The sequence below is a fragment of the Castor canadensis genome, chromosome X, assembly GCF_047511655.1.
Source record: "Castor canadensis chromosome X, mCasCan1.hap1v2, whole genome shotgun sequence".
Classification (NCBI taxonomy): Eukaryota; Metazoa; Chordata; class Mammalia; order Rodentia; family Castoridae; genus Castor; species Castor canadensis.
The window spans coordinates 40,238,544-40,254,015 of record NC_133405.1 but is presented as its reverse complement, the minus strand read 5'-3'; positions in this window follow the sequence as shown (position 1 = coordinate 40,254,015).

Here is a 15,472-nt window from a genome sequence, read left to right as displayed (position 1 = left end):
TGCAAAGGAGTTGCAAGAAAATGAGGAAAAATAGTGAAAGCAAATCATGAAGCTTTTATCAAACATTTCAAAGAAACCATATCAGTCACTAGAAGCATAAAAACCAACAGGGATAAATGAAGATAAAGGGAAGCGAATATACATTTTTAAAGATTAGAATAAATAAAATGACAAAGTGCGGTTTATTTTTAAAGTTGAGAAATTTAATAAAGAGAAATTGCACACTATGTAATGTCACCTAGTAATGTTTATTTCAGATCATAAAATACAAAGAAAACACCACTGGCTCATTCTCAATTGGGCATGCCCTTGCCCTTTTAGCTATTTTCCTGCGGCAGTAAAATATTTGTACTTATCTCACTAAAATCATTGACTAGATTGCACTCAATATTTCCTTTTAAGGAAGCTAGCCAGGATTTCAACTGAATGTGGAGTCCAGAGCAGTTGGAGCTCTTACATTTAGACCACTTTATTGGAAATTTTTATACCACCAAAAATTACTAGATTTTTAGCCATAGATCTTGTCTCCATGACTACAGACTAAAAAAGTATGTGTTTTACCTAGTATCTTCAAGATATAGTTATAAGGCCTTAATCAGCATTTGATGATGTTAAGGAAAAAAAGAAACTTTGTAGAAATTAAAATCACAATGACAATTTATTAGTTCTATGACATAAATAGAGAATTGAACAACCACAGATAAACTTATGACTGGCCAATGTGGAAATTTAAGACAGAATCTCAGAAAATTTGGATTGTCCAGACCAATAACATAGGTGGTAAATAGCTGCATACTCTACTTTTCTTTAAAGCATATTTTGTGGTACTGAATCATACAAATAATTGTTTTAAATCTTCATTCCATTTCTCATTGCATCATATGCATGAGAAAGGTTCACCCTAGGCATAACTGGTAATGATGAAGCATTGTGACCAAAAAAATTAATGCAAAATTTCAAGATAACTTTTAGGGCAGTGTTTTGAATGTCAGCTTATGCAACATTCTCTCTTAGATGAGTATCTGATTCATAGTTGAACTTTTTAATTTGATGGCTCAAAAAGAAATAGATGTTTTTCCTAGAACACTTTACCTAAATCAATAAAAAGCAGTAATTATTTCCCAGTTAGTGCAATTGATGTGAATAGGTAATCCCAACCAATAAAATATATATTGGTGCCCGTCTAGGAATAGTGGTAGTTAAACAAATCATTCACTAACCATTTTGTCTAAGGAACCAACAAAGTTGAATTTCTACCCTGAGATTGTGCACCCACTTCTATGCAAGTGAGTATGAAATTTGCTTTCAATTGTTATTTTTCTGTCCTTCTGCCCAAATAAAATTCTACATTTAGGTCGGGTGTCCCCAGTGGCTCATGTCTGTAATCTTAGCTACTCAGGAGGCAGAGATCAGAAAGATCATGGGTCGAAGCCAGCCAGGGCAAATAGTTCAGAAGATCCTATCTAGAAAATACCTAACACAAAAAGGGCTAGTGGAGTGGCCCAAGTGGTAAGAGTACCTGCCTTATTCAAGTATGATATATTTGATATTCTGTAAGAACATTTGTAAATGTCATAATGTACCCCCACCCAGCACAACAGTTTAAAAAAATAAAAAAAGAGAAACCCTAGTGCTGCACAACAGTTTAAAAAAATAAAAAAAGAGAAACCCTAGTGCTGCACATAAAATAAAATAAAATTCTACTAGAAAAAAAAATGAATCTTGGGGTTGGGAGTACAGCTCCGTGATAGAGGACTTGCCTAGCATACCCAAGTGCGTCTCTGGGTTCAATCCCCAACACTGCCGAAAAAAGAAAAGATATGAATCTTAAATATGAGTGATTGCCCTTAGATCAGGTCTTGCTATGTGGTCCAGACTAGCCTTGAACTTGAGATCTTCCTGCAATGTACATTACTAAGCCAGTCGAATGCCTCATTAGCATCTTGAACTTCTTTACTTCATGTGTATTTTTTTCATAGACCATTCAACTAAAACACATTTATGATATAATTGAACACCATTTGTCTTTCCCCACTCATCAAATAATAGTCATTATTCATGTTTATATTTTTAGACAAGATTCCTCTTCTACTAAGCTGAAGCTATGTTTTTCTTGGGTGAAGTTCACTGTAACTGAATCAATTTGTCTTTGGATATTCTAGAAAGCAAATAAATTATCACTAGTGAGTTTTGACATATTTGAAGAAATCTGTCACTTGTTATGCATACTATCCAAGTCTATGGTATATTCTACAGATAGCTTAAGTTCTTTTATTTTTTTGACTAAAGTTCTGACACTCAAAACTTTCTATTTCATATTTGCATTCAACTCAAGAATGAAAACATTTAAATGTAAGTTATTTGTTGATTCACAAAAATAGGAAGAGGTTAAGATCTCAGAAAAACAAGCCCAGACATCAAGAGTTTATTTGTTCTATATTGCATCCTTGATTTGCATCCCTAGATAATAGAAATATAACATCCTTTTTATTCTGATATTGCTGAAAAATACACCTGTATATTTTCTATTTGATTACAGTAACAAACCTCTCATATGAACAAGGGAATAGAAATATGTTTTCTGGATATTTACACATTAGAAATGTTGACTCAAATTTAGAATTAGAATCTGTCTTTTTAGTACCATGGCATTTTTCTGTTGCTTGGAAAATTTGTTCTTAATTTCTATACATATTTTCTGCTTTTATAGGGAATCTTTAGTCATTTTAGCAGAGAAAGGCTTATTGCCACTTTTTCTTGTCTCCCTACAACTTTCAGGGATAAACAAAAAAGGACAACTCTTTTTTTTTTAATATCTTTTATTTTTTTAGCTTGGTCGTTTTTTTTCTTTTTCTTTCTTTTCTTTTTTTTTTTTCTTTATTGTTATGCTGGATGGGGGTGCATTGTGGCATTTACAAAGGTTCTTACAGCGTATCAAAATATATCATACTTGAATTCATCCCCTCCATGGCTCTCCTCTATCCTCCCTCCCCTGATTATTATTTAGTATGTATATACATGTGATAAACACTTATTGAAAGAAATATTGCACTAGTTGATAGTCATTTTTCTTTCTCTTCTTACCCACCTATGCATTATTACAAAGCTACTGTGGCTGAATATAATTCAACTTAATAAATATTCATTAAGAACCTACTAGGTACAAGGATCCATGGGAATGGAAGAAAGCATAAGATGTTGTTTTTGCCCATGTGATTCTTGCAATTTAGTAAGGTATTGAGGCAAGTATGCAAATAACTGCAACAAAATATTGATTAAAGTAAGTACCAATGGAGAGATATGGGTAAAGTTCCAAAGGGCACAAAGGAGCAAGTTTGGCTCTTGCGGTTGGCCTTGAAAGACACAGAAATTCAACAAGAAGTAAAGAGGGTAAAGGCAGATTGAATTTCATGAGTCAAAATATGAAGACAGAAGATTGTAATGTTTAAAGTAAAGACTATGTTACAGATTTGGGGATATAATCTTCAAAGTGATAGGAAGCAAGGACAGAATCCTATGAATGTCTGCCTATTAGTACTCATGCTTTCACCATAAATGCTGTATGGCAAATTGTGATGGTGAGCAGCGTATGCATAAGTTCATGGACAGTGATGCTGGAAGAAGTATGGTAGGCAATGAAGGAAAATCTGTATCCTAAATATGTTGCTATTACAATGAAGACAGCTTCTATGTGCAAGCCTTCCCCATCCTGATTGAAGGGAGCTGGCAGATCCTCCAAGATATGGAGAAGGTTCATGATTAGTCACTGCTATTTGTTGACTGTGGACTCAACATTGATGATAGCCAAAAATGTGTTAGGGAGGAAAAACCCATATAACTGAGTACATGCATAATCTCCATCCCTGTCACCAAGACTATTTTTTTCATAAGTCATATTAAATTACTCTTGATTGGCTAAGGATAGAAGTTGGTCCAACATCCACTATATGGGTCACTTTATCTACTTGATTACTGAAAGCTTCTTTTGCAATAAGTACCCTTTGGTGAGAAACTGAAGGCACAAATATTTCACACACTTGATAACATTCTAAGAAGTCCATCCAAATCCCTCTTCCCTAAACCTCTTGTCATCAGTTTTCTAAACTTATTTATGTCAACTCCTTGACTATGAATAAGAGCTATTGTGTGTGAATTAGAATAAATCCAGTCTTCAGGTCATTTTGCCCTTCAGGCAAGTGGACCTCCAAATACATGCCTAAGCCCACATGGAGGACTGTCCTTTCCCATTGCCATTTAGAGGTATCTCCTGAGTGAGGTTGTAATGTGACAATAATCGACTTCTACCTTGAGAGCATACTATACAGGACCTCCTGCAACTCTGAGTTTTCTTATCCTAAGCAAAATGATTATGGTAATCTCCTTATGAAAATATAGGAACAGACTAAAGGAGAAGTGACAGATGTGAGGAATAGTGCTATTGGAATGCATGCAACATGTTCTTATAAATTATTTGTGACTTGAAGACCAATTTGAGCATGGTAACATATTTTATTTCCATTTGATGGATGATATAGTGCATACCTAACTTTGTGGGTTGGTAGATTGACTATCATCTTTTTAATGATGGCAAGCTCCATGTGCACACTTACATGGTTACATAGTGATGTTCTATAGTCAGGCATTCCATCTCTACCAAGGCAAGGGTGCCATAATGGGGGCTGTTGGAGAGTCTCATACAAAGTTCATTTTAAGTAATTTTACCAATCAGTAACAGATTATAAAGCATTTCTCTATTATTTGCATAGTTTTTTCCTATAAAACACTTATAATTTAAAATTGTAAATGCAATATTTCTTTATAGTGTCATCAATTAAAACACCTCAGGAACACATGAGGTTTAATTTAATGAACTAGTCTGCATAATTGCTTTCCTAAATTAAGTATAGATTATGGAGGAAAGATAGAGTCTGAAATGGAAGCACTAGTGTTGTCTCAGCCTTTCAGGGAATACCCCATCACGAGTAGCAGTCTCTTAAAATAAACTTAACTTGCCACAAGTTATAAGTTAAATTAAGTTATAATTCAGAGCTTGACAAATAATATATTTACATTTCTGGCTGGATGTGTAAGTTTTTAAAGACAGTTTCAGTTAACATTTATCCATCATGAAATGCTGAGAAAGATTCCCTGATATGACAAGAGAGCAAGATATATATTGGAAAGAATATTACATGAAAATAGCTGGAGTCTCGGGTGTTCTATAATTCAAGAGACACCGTTAGCCTCTCTTATAACATTTACCATAGGATTGTCCCACAGAATTTTCTAAATGAAAGATTCTGAATGTGAAAATCAGTCTTGAATGCAGTATTTTCCAAATCTTGTCTTAACATATAGAAGCAGGGAAGGAGAAAAAAAATTTTTTTAGTTGTACATCACTATGAAAAACTGGTCTCAAAGCCAATTTTTTTCAAAAAGTTCTTCCATGTTCTTTATGCTTTTATGTATGAAATGAATTATTAATATGAGGAAGGATTTTAAAAAAACTTCAGCCACAGTCATTCTGATCTCCAGACTGGAAGACATGGTTATTTGAGCAGCCCCCAAATTTTTCCTTAATTTACACCAACTTCATTGGGAAGCATGTCACAACGTGAAAACCCAGTGGGTATAAATCTGTTGTGAAAATAGGAAAACTCCCACTGGCTCAGTGGATATTTGTGTTCAGAGAGAAAATTTATTGAGGGAAAAAAAGTCCTTCACTGAGTGACTTTGCATCAAGGAGACTAGGTGATGCAGAACAAAAAAAAATTGTATATTCACTGGCTGTGTCGGTACAAATGAAAGTGTCAAACTTATCTTTTGGCAATGTAAATTTACTCTACAGGCAAATAAGCTGCAATAATATCAACAGGCCTCACATAAACTGAAGAAAATTGCCTTCCTAGAGTCATATATGCCAAGCCTGATTCAGAACATGGCACATTGCCTTGGAATTGTTTTTGTCTAGGTGTCCTTCACTGGTGAAGGTTAGCTTCAGGTCCACTTACAGCTACTTGGTGTAGTTCAGGGACACTTCATGATGTAACAGGAAGTATGATTTATGGATTAAGTCAAATAAATTAATTTTACTGGACTGCTAAGGAAAGTAGGGTGCTGTGAATTAATTTGAGTTTAATAGTCATTTGAATAAAACATGTTTTGTGTGGATCTTTAGCTATAAAGTTTTTTGAAATATGCTGGTTCCATGGTTGTAGGAGATTTAGATAATGCTCGATTGAATATTAATAGACTCCAAAACATTTAGCAAAATTTTCTCTTCACTTAAGTTTCTTCTTTTGAAAGAAAAGAATGAAAAATTCAGGATAATTTAAAATTAAGTTATTTAGCATCTTAATGTCTTAGTTATCCAGCACCTAAAATTATTAGATATCACTAGATAAAATTATTCACTCTTCTAAAATTATTAGATATCACTAGATAAAAATTATTCAGTACTAAGAGTTGTTTGCATTTAATAGTTTCCCTTAGAAGTTTAACTGGACCATTTAAAATTTTTTAACTTATTAGCAATAAACTCACCCTGTGCTATGAATAATATCCATTGCCTAGAGAAAGTAGAATCTGGAAATGTGAACACTTACACATTTGAGAATGACCATAGCATGAATGTCAACATGTGTTTTGTGGAAAGGTGAAGAATTGAGAGAAGTGGTAAAAGATGGAGTGACTGAAGAACCAACAGAAACACTTCTTTTCAATCTATGCATCTGAAAGGATTAGTTTCTCTTGGCTTGTATCACAATTTATCAGTATTATCAGTAAGGTATTCACAAATTTATAAAACAACATGTAAGTCAGACCACATTTATTATCACAAAGGAATTTACTAGATAATATTTTGATATTGTAAATATGTGAAGTAAACCTTGTAAACAATTTGGAGAAAGAAAATCATTGTGTTGAATACTTCAATGGCAAGTTGAAATGTGATTTCAATAGCTTTCTTTTATAGGAAGCTTTCAGTTACACTAAACATATATAGTTAATAAACTTGAATCACTTGACACAAGATTATTATAGAAATGTTGACATAAAGTTTAAATGTCAAAAAACCACCACCATTATTTAATAAGGTCTTTAAACTTAGTGAAAAAAGAAGTAACAGAGTTACACATTCTCAAAATCATCTGTCACTCCCACAGGTTAGCAATGTTTTCACATAGTAGAAAATGCCTATGATAAACAGATTTGTCATATGCCAATTAAAGAGAAAGAAATACAAAACTCCTCCAATAATGTGCTGGAAAAAACTACCATGTGTTGATATTTTAGCATTAACAAATTTCACATTTCATTTCAGAACTGCCAGGAAAATAATGAAAAGTGCTGTGTGAAAAACATGCTTTTTAAATTCAGTTTCCTACTGATGTGTTAATGAACTTGAAAAAAATCAAAGTATAATATAAAAGGTGAAAGGCAACTTACAAAGAGAGCAAGCCATTTTTAATAACATACTTCAATAAAAAGTAGACATTGCCCTTTTGATATTTGCATTACTGAAATTATTACCAGGATATTTTCAATTAACAGCAAAGCTGCTTTCCCCTCTACTATACTCCAAGAAATTAGAAAAGTGTATCCAGAGTCTAAATAGAACTAAAAATAACAAATTGAAATAGGCTTTTAGTTGATGAATAGAAATCTCATACAAGTGTTTCTAGCTTTGGGTAATAAAGATGCAATTAAAAGTCTAGGATTTTTTTCTTTTTTATTATTTTTCACTTTTAAAAATACCATGAGAAAGTATGTAATAAATTGGTTGGTAAAGCAAATGATCAAACATTGGTCTATTTTGCTTTCAATTTTGCATATAAGACAATAAACCTATTAACAAGTAGGAAATTTGTCATGGATAGAATTTTATCAGAAATTTTATTGGTAAAATTGAAATAATATAAAAAAACACAGATATCTGTGGCAAATCTTCTGTGTCAGGTGCAAACATACACATTACATTTTTTAAAGTTAATTATTCATTAGGAACATGTTTCTTCTAAAGAATTAAACTGTCTTGTGACTTTTTTTTCATCCAAAGAGGCTACTTTTTACTCTATTCTTAATTTTAAAAAAGCAAAATTCTCTTCTCCTGATAATACTTCTTTATGTGGCAACTATTTGCTTGTTATTATTGGACATTTAAAATTTTCTCTGCTTATCTTAAGCTTCTTCACTTATTTACTTCTTTATAGGTTCTTCATATCATAATGGGAAAATTTTTACAAGGTGCTAACTCAGCAGGAAAACTTTGAAAACTGATTTAAAATATGTCGAACATTGGTAAAATGGGGAAGGGAGATTCATCAAAAAAGGGTATGGAGCTTTAAAGTGAGCTTATGAAGCAGATTAAAACAGTCAGAACTTGCAACAGTGGAAATTAATTAGTTTCAGATTTAAGGGAAAATTCTGTAAGAAAATGTGAAAGAAATTCAAATAGGAGCTGAGTGAAACTGACCTATATTACCATATATAGATCAAGTTGCATTCAGATATTTCTTCTGGAAAAAAAATCACACAACTACAAATATTAATCCAGAATTTGGCTTCAGTTACATACATAAAATATGATTATAAGTTGCACCATCCCACCACAAGACAGAGTACATCTGCAGTACAACAGTTCATAGCATGGAATTTTAGAGTTTTTCCAGAGTCAGGTAACCAATATTGTGACTCAGCCTAAAACCCCAAAATGTTTAACTTGACTACCATATAGGAGAAGGAATGCTCTTACTCAGTGAAGTTCCAAAGAAAGAATCTGAAAAAATATCAGTTCAAAGTGAGGAAACAACTTACAAACATCAAAAGCATCAACCATGGAACAGACTGCCTTCTGAGGTAGCCGGTAACTCAACACAGACCACTATGATCTAGCAGAAAGCAAAAGGCAATCCATCAGAAGTGCAATGATTCATAAACATTAATAAAATTTGATTGTTGTTATAAATAATGAAAATTCAAAGGACTGTCTACAGGATTGGTGTAAGAAGATTCAAATAACCTACTATGGTGTTTTTAAGCTATAGAAATTTCAGAATCCCTTCTCACTATCAAAGTAAAAGTACATTTTATGAAGAAGGAGACTTGGGGAAGATGGAGAAAGAAGCAGCAGAAATCTAACACTCCCACATAGACAAATTGGCAAAATTGAGTATAACTATTTTGAAACTCCCCTATCTGTTGAAGGCTGGCAGGGGAAGGCTGGAATGGTAACTTGTGGTTAATTTTGGTAAATTTCAGATCTTAGCTACCCAGTTCCCAGCCCCAATTCTATGTCAAGCAGTTGTGCACATGTTGTCAGAGCAGCAGCACTTGGTTTGTGGAAAACAGTGTAGACAAAAATGACTCTGCCCTCCAAATATCAGAGATCTCAACTCGATGTTTGTTGCTGCTTCTGATCACATAGATACAGATAAAGAAGAAGGTGGCCATTTTTTCCACTTCTCCCTTTCCCCCCATTGTTGCAAGCCCTTCCCTTTCTGTTTGAAATGACTTCCAGGGGACATAAAGGGCCAGTTCCCTGGTTTTGCTTACTTCATTTTTCTTTTTCCTTTTTTGGGTGCCAGACAATAAAGAAACTGCATATATAGGAAAAATTAGAAAGTGGTAACACAAACCCAGGAAAAAAAAGAGGCTCAGAATAGACCTGAGAAGGCCTTAAGTTTTTATTTCAGGCTTATCCTTGGCACAGAGATAGATTGCAGCAATAAAAAAATAAAAAATAAAAATAAAACCTGGGGAAGAGACAGTCTCTGATTTCCAGAATTAGATTCAAATGTCCAGTTTTCATTTATCAACTGCAAAGGAAGTCCGGACTGGCAGCACAGTAGATATGATTGTGCCAGCCTCTTGCGAGCATGCTGATAGATTCTGGTGAATGCAGATCTGCATGCACATCTGTATGGAGATAAAAGAAATGTGTTCCCAAAAAGTTATATATGACAAATGTATAGCCAGTGTTATACTAAATAAGGAAAAACTCAAACCATTCCCACTAAAGTCAAGAGTGAGACATGAGTGTCCATTCTCCCCACTCTTTTTCAGTATAGTGTTTGAAAACAATCCAGAGTAATAAGGTAAGAAAAGGATAAAATCAAATTATCCTTATTTGCAGTTGATATGATCCTATTCTTAAAAAACCCTAAAGGTTTCACCCAAAAACTCTTAGATCTGATAAATACTTTCAACTAAGTAGCAACACACAAAATCAACACACAAAAATCTATAGCTTTCCTATATAACAACAATAAACAGGCTGAAAAAGTAGTCAAGAAAGCAACTGCATTCACAATAGCCTCAAACAATACATGTGAATAACCTTAACTAAAGAGGTGAAAAACCTCTGCAATGAAAAAATACAAAACACTGCAGAAATTGAAGAAGACAATAGAACATGGAAAGACCCTGTTCATGGAGCGGCAGTATGAATATTATGAAAATGGCTATACTACTGAAAGCAATCTATATATACAGTGCAATGCCCAACAAAATCCCAATATCAGTCTTCATAAAAATAGAAAAATCAATCTTAAAAATTATGTGGAAAGATAAGATACTCTGAAATAGCAAAAATAATCCTGAGCAAAAGACAAGCAATACTGAAGGTATCACAACACTTCACTTAAAATTATACTACAGAGCTATGGTAATAAGAACATCATGGTACTAATACAAAAACAGGTACATAGACCAATGAAATAGAATAGAAGACCCAGAAATAAATGTGCACAGCTACAGCAATCTGATTTTTGACAAATGCTCCAAAAATGTATGTTCAAAACAGCCTCTGAAACAAAACATTCTTGGAAAGTGAATACTCACATGTTGAATACTTAAATTAGATCTTTGTCTCTCACACTGTACAAAAATCAATTCAAAATGAATGAAAATTCTTAATGTAAGACCTAAAACTTTGAAGTTACTACAGGAAAACCGAGGGGAAACACTTGAAAATACAGGGATAAGCAATTATTTTCTAAATTGGACTCCAATTGCCCAGGAAATATGAGCTAGAATTGACAATTGGAATTTCATCAAATTAAAAAGCTTCTGTACATCAAAGGAAACAATTAGCAGAATCAAGAGATGATCCACAGAATGAGAGAAAAATCTTTGCCAGCTGTTCATCAGATAAGAATTAATATCTAGAATATGCATTAAACTCAAATAAATTAAATACCAAATAATAAATAAGCCAACTAATAAATGGGCAAATGAATTGAAAGTTCTCAGAAGAAGTACAAATGGCAAATAAAAATATATGAATAAATGTTCAACATCCTTTGCTATAAAGGAAATGAGAATCAAAACAACACTAAGATTCCATCTTACCCCAGTCAGAATGGTTATTGTCAACAAAACAAGAAATAAATTTTGGTGAGGATGTGGGGGGAAAAAAACTCTCATACACTGTTGGTTGGACTGTAAATTAGAGCAGCCTCTATGAAAATCAGTGTGGAAGCTTATCAAAAAACTAAAAATAGGCTACTTTATTATCCTGATATACCCCTCTTGGGCATATAACCAAAGGAGTATAAGTCAATATATAAGAGAGATACCTATAAACCCATGTTTATCACAGTGCTATTCACAATAGCTAAGCTTTAGAAGCAGCCTAGGTGCCCAACAACCAATGAATGGATAAAGAAAATGTGGTACATGTACTTAATGGAGTATTATTTGCCTGTGAAAAAAAACAAAAGTATGCCATTTCCTGGAAAATAGATTGAATTGGTTATCACCTTGTTGGATGAGAAAAGCCAATATCACAGGTTTTCTCTCAAATGTGGAAACTAGACCCAAAATGATGATTGTGACAGTGACAATGCTGATATGAGACATAAGCATAATATGGGGACTGTCTAGGGAGGAATCAGTGGCAAGGGGGAGGGGAATGGAGAGAATACTGAGACATGAACATGATTGAAGCACATTACATTTACGTGTGAAGATAGCTTGCAATAAGAAACCATCAAAATATATGACACAGGAGAACTTAAACACAATAAACCAACTACACTCATAAATATCTAAAAACCCTCTATACAACAACAGACAGACATTTCCTCAAAAAATTAAAAATAGAATTACTATATCATACAGCAATTTATTTCTGGACGTATACTCAAAATAATTGAAAATAGGGTTTCCAAGATATATTTGTGTACCCGTCTTCGTATTATTATTCATTATAGATAAAGTAATAGAAACAACCCACATGTCAATCAACAGATAAAACAAAATGTGGTGTATGCATACAATGAAATATTATTTGACCTTAAAAAGGAAGGAAATTTTAGCATATGCTATAACATGCATGAATCTTAAGAACATAATGCTGAGTATAAAAACCAATCTTCAAAATACAAATATTCTCTGATATCTCTTATATGAGATACTTAATAGTAAAAGCCATAGAGAGAGAGTACAATGTTGGTTGCCAAAGATTGTAGAGAATAAGGAGTTTTTGTTTAGTGGGTGTTGAATTTTAGTTATACAAGATGAAAAGAGTTGTGGAGATGGATCTGGTGATGGCTGCACTACAACAATATGGATGTGTTTCCTAGCACTTAAACATGAGTAACATGGTGAATTTTATGTCATGTGTACTTTACCATAAAAACACAAAATTTCAAAAATAAATGCATTTTATGAAAGTAAACATAAATAATTTTCAAAATAACCTCATGTAATGAACTATCTTTTCATATTTGGTCATTATTCTTATTTTGGTAAAATCTGACCCTTTGAAGATTAATTTCTTTTTTGACCATGGTTCATTGGTTCACAAGTGAATAACATAACTTAATTACATCAAGCTTGTATTTTGAAAAAATGAACTCTGAAGGAAAGAATTTACCCATCTCTACAGTATTAAGAAATTTTAAATTTCTGTCTTTAACCATTCTAAAATTATTTTAATTTCAAGTTTGACAAGTTCTTTCAGGAAATCCAATGTTCAGTTTGCTGTTAGAGTAGTTTTCAGTGAGTCATTTCTAAAATCAAGGCCAAGTATTATCTAGGAGAAATTAACATGACTTAGAAATTTGCACCCAGAATTATTGATACAATTTGAATAATTTGTTCTCCAAGCCAACCTTTAGACAAGGGCAAATATTAACATGAAACTGAAAGAATGCCAAGGAATCCTGTAACTTCCCAAACACATGAATCTCAGCACCCTCCAACTCTTGGACAAATTCTACCTGATCATAATAATGTCAATAATTATTTTAAACCCTAACTATGTGCTAGATCTGTGTAGGTACTGGAGATACAAAATTACCAATCTATTGACTGTCACTATGTATCAATACAGTTGAGTCTAGCGACACAAGTGATGCAGTTACTACTCATATTTGCAATTTTAACCTGATCCTCTACATGCAAATAGGACCCATGGCCAGATTTTAAGAAGCAAAGGGGCATGAAGAAATTCAAACATTTGAAAGCTCATTTTAGAAGCAATTTGGAGAATTAACTTGATGCGATGAGACTGGAAACCAGGAGAGGTGCTGTGATATTACAGGTGAATTGGAATAATGTAGTTTGGGTAAAACAGCAACACTAGAGAAGAAGAGGAAGGGATTTATTTGCCTGATTTCTAAAGTAGGATTTATAAAACAGTTGAAAAATTGGCCTGAAGATAAGGGAAAGGCTGATGGGATGATTTCTTTCTCTCTTGGCCCTTGGGTAGGTGGAAAAAGTACCAACTCAAGGTCAACAACCAATCTGAGAGTAGTATGAATAATTTTGCTTTTCAAAAGCATTTTGAGGTTTTGGGGTGCCTGCAAGATGTACATGTTTAGTAGAAGTGTCCAGTAGAAAGTTGAAATTATAGATCTAGAGTTTAATATTCCTTCCATACAGTGGCTTCTTAATTACCCAGTGTTGGTGGATTCAAATGACTGTGTAAGTGAATGCATTTGCTGTCCTGAAAGACTACATTTTCCATTTCTGAGGATGACATATTGCAATCAAGCAAGATATTTATTATAATAAAATGTGCATAGGATTATAGGTTTGAAAAAAGGTCAGAAATTATTGCACTATTCTTTTTTGTTTTGGGTTTAAAAACAACCTAATGTGTTCTCAGAAACACCATTGACTTCTTTAGTGTCTCTGGCATACATGATTAACAACTCTCTTGGTAACAAGTGTGCCCCCCAGCCTGTATCCTTCATGCTGCAAGGGTGGTTCCTTCATTTTGGTCTTATTCTAGTGGAAATGGAGAACAGCTGTTTAATGCTAATAGCAATATCAGCAAATTTTGAATCACTGAATACACACTTTAGATTTTAACTGAATTATGAACCTGGCAATATTTATGAATTTAAAGAAGGCAAGTACAAACTAGATTCACCAAAATATTTTCCAACTGCATGGAAGTGTGATAAAACCACGTTCAGAATTTTCAACATTAAAAGCATTAAAGCTCTGTCCTTGAAATTATGTTCTATTAATTCTAAAGAGATTAAATATTTTTGGACAAACTCTCTGAAAGCATTTTTAATCCATATGGATCTCACATGAAATGAAAAGTAGTAAAAAAATGAAAACACATTATTTGCATTCCTCATTGCAACACCAGTCAAACACATTCTTCAGAACCACCAATGCTACATTCATCTATAAAATATATTTGTATTAGAAGTTTACATGCATTTCAAATGAAATATTAATAAATTATAATCATTTTATCCAACTGAAAAGGGTAAATAGCAATTTTCAGCAGTCCTGAAATCTATCTCTACTTGTGTTTGTTCATCCTAACACCAACTTATTTCAGGGATAGTATTTTAAAAAGATAGAAATGAAGAAGGAAAGTGACTTCTTCATTATAATTTTGTTTATCCCTTATTGCAAACCCTGATTAATTGAGACTGAATTAAAATATCCCCTATTTTCAGAATCTGTATTTTTTTCTAAGAAAATACAGCTGTCTAGTTGTTAGCTAACGTTGGTCATTTCGAACCTCTTGCTTACCTTTTTTGTGAGAGACAGTACTGGGATTTGAACTCAGAGCCTTGTGCTTGCTTGCTCTTCTCACCTACTGAAAGACCAAAACAGATGTTTAGGGGCACAAAAGTTTTATGAATGCCCTATTTGAAAGGTAGTCATTTTGTTTATTTTCAAATTTAGGTGATTTTTTTGGGGGTGGGGCAGGACTAGTGATTGAACTCAGGGCCTCATACTTGAAAAGCAGGCCCTCTACTGCTTGAGCCACACCTCTAGTCCATTTTATTCTGGTTATTTTGAAGATTGGGTTTTGTGAATTTTTTGCCCAGGCTAGGCTCAAACCATGATCCTCCCAATCTCAGCCTCTTAAGTAGCTAGGATTACAGGCATAAGCCACCAGCACCCAGACTAATTTAAGTGATTTTTATAATGTTATGAACAGGTCAAACTCTAGTGCAGATAGTAAACAAAGGAAAAATATTTCTCATGAAAA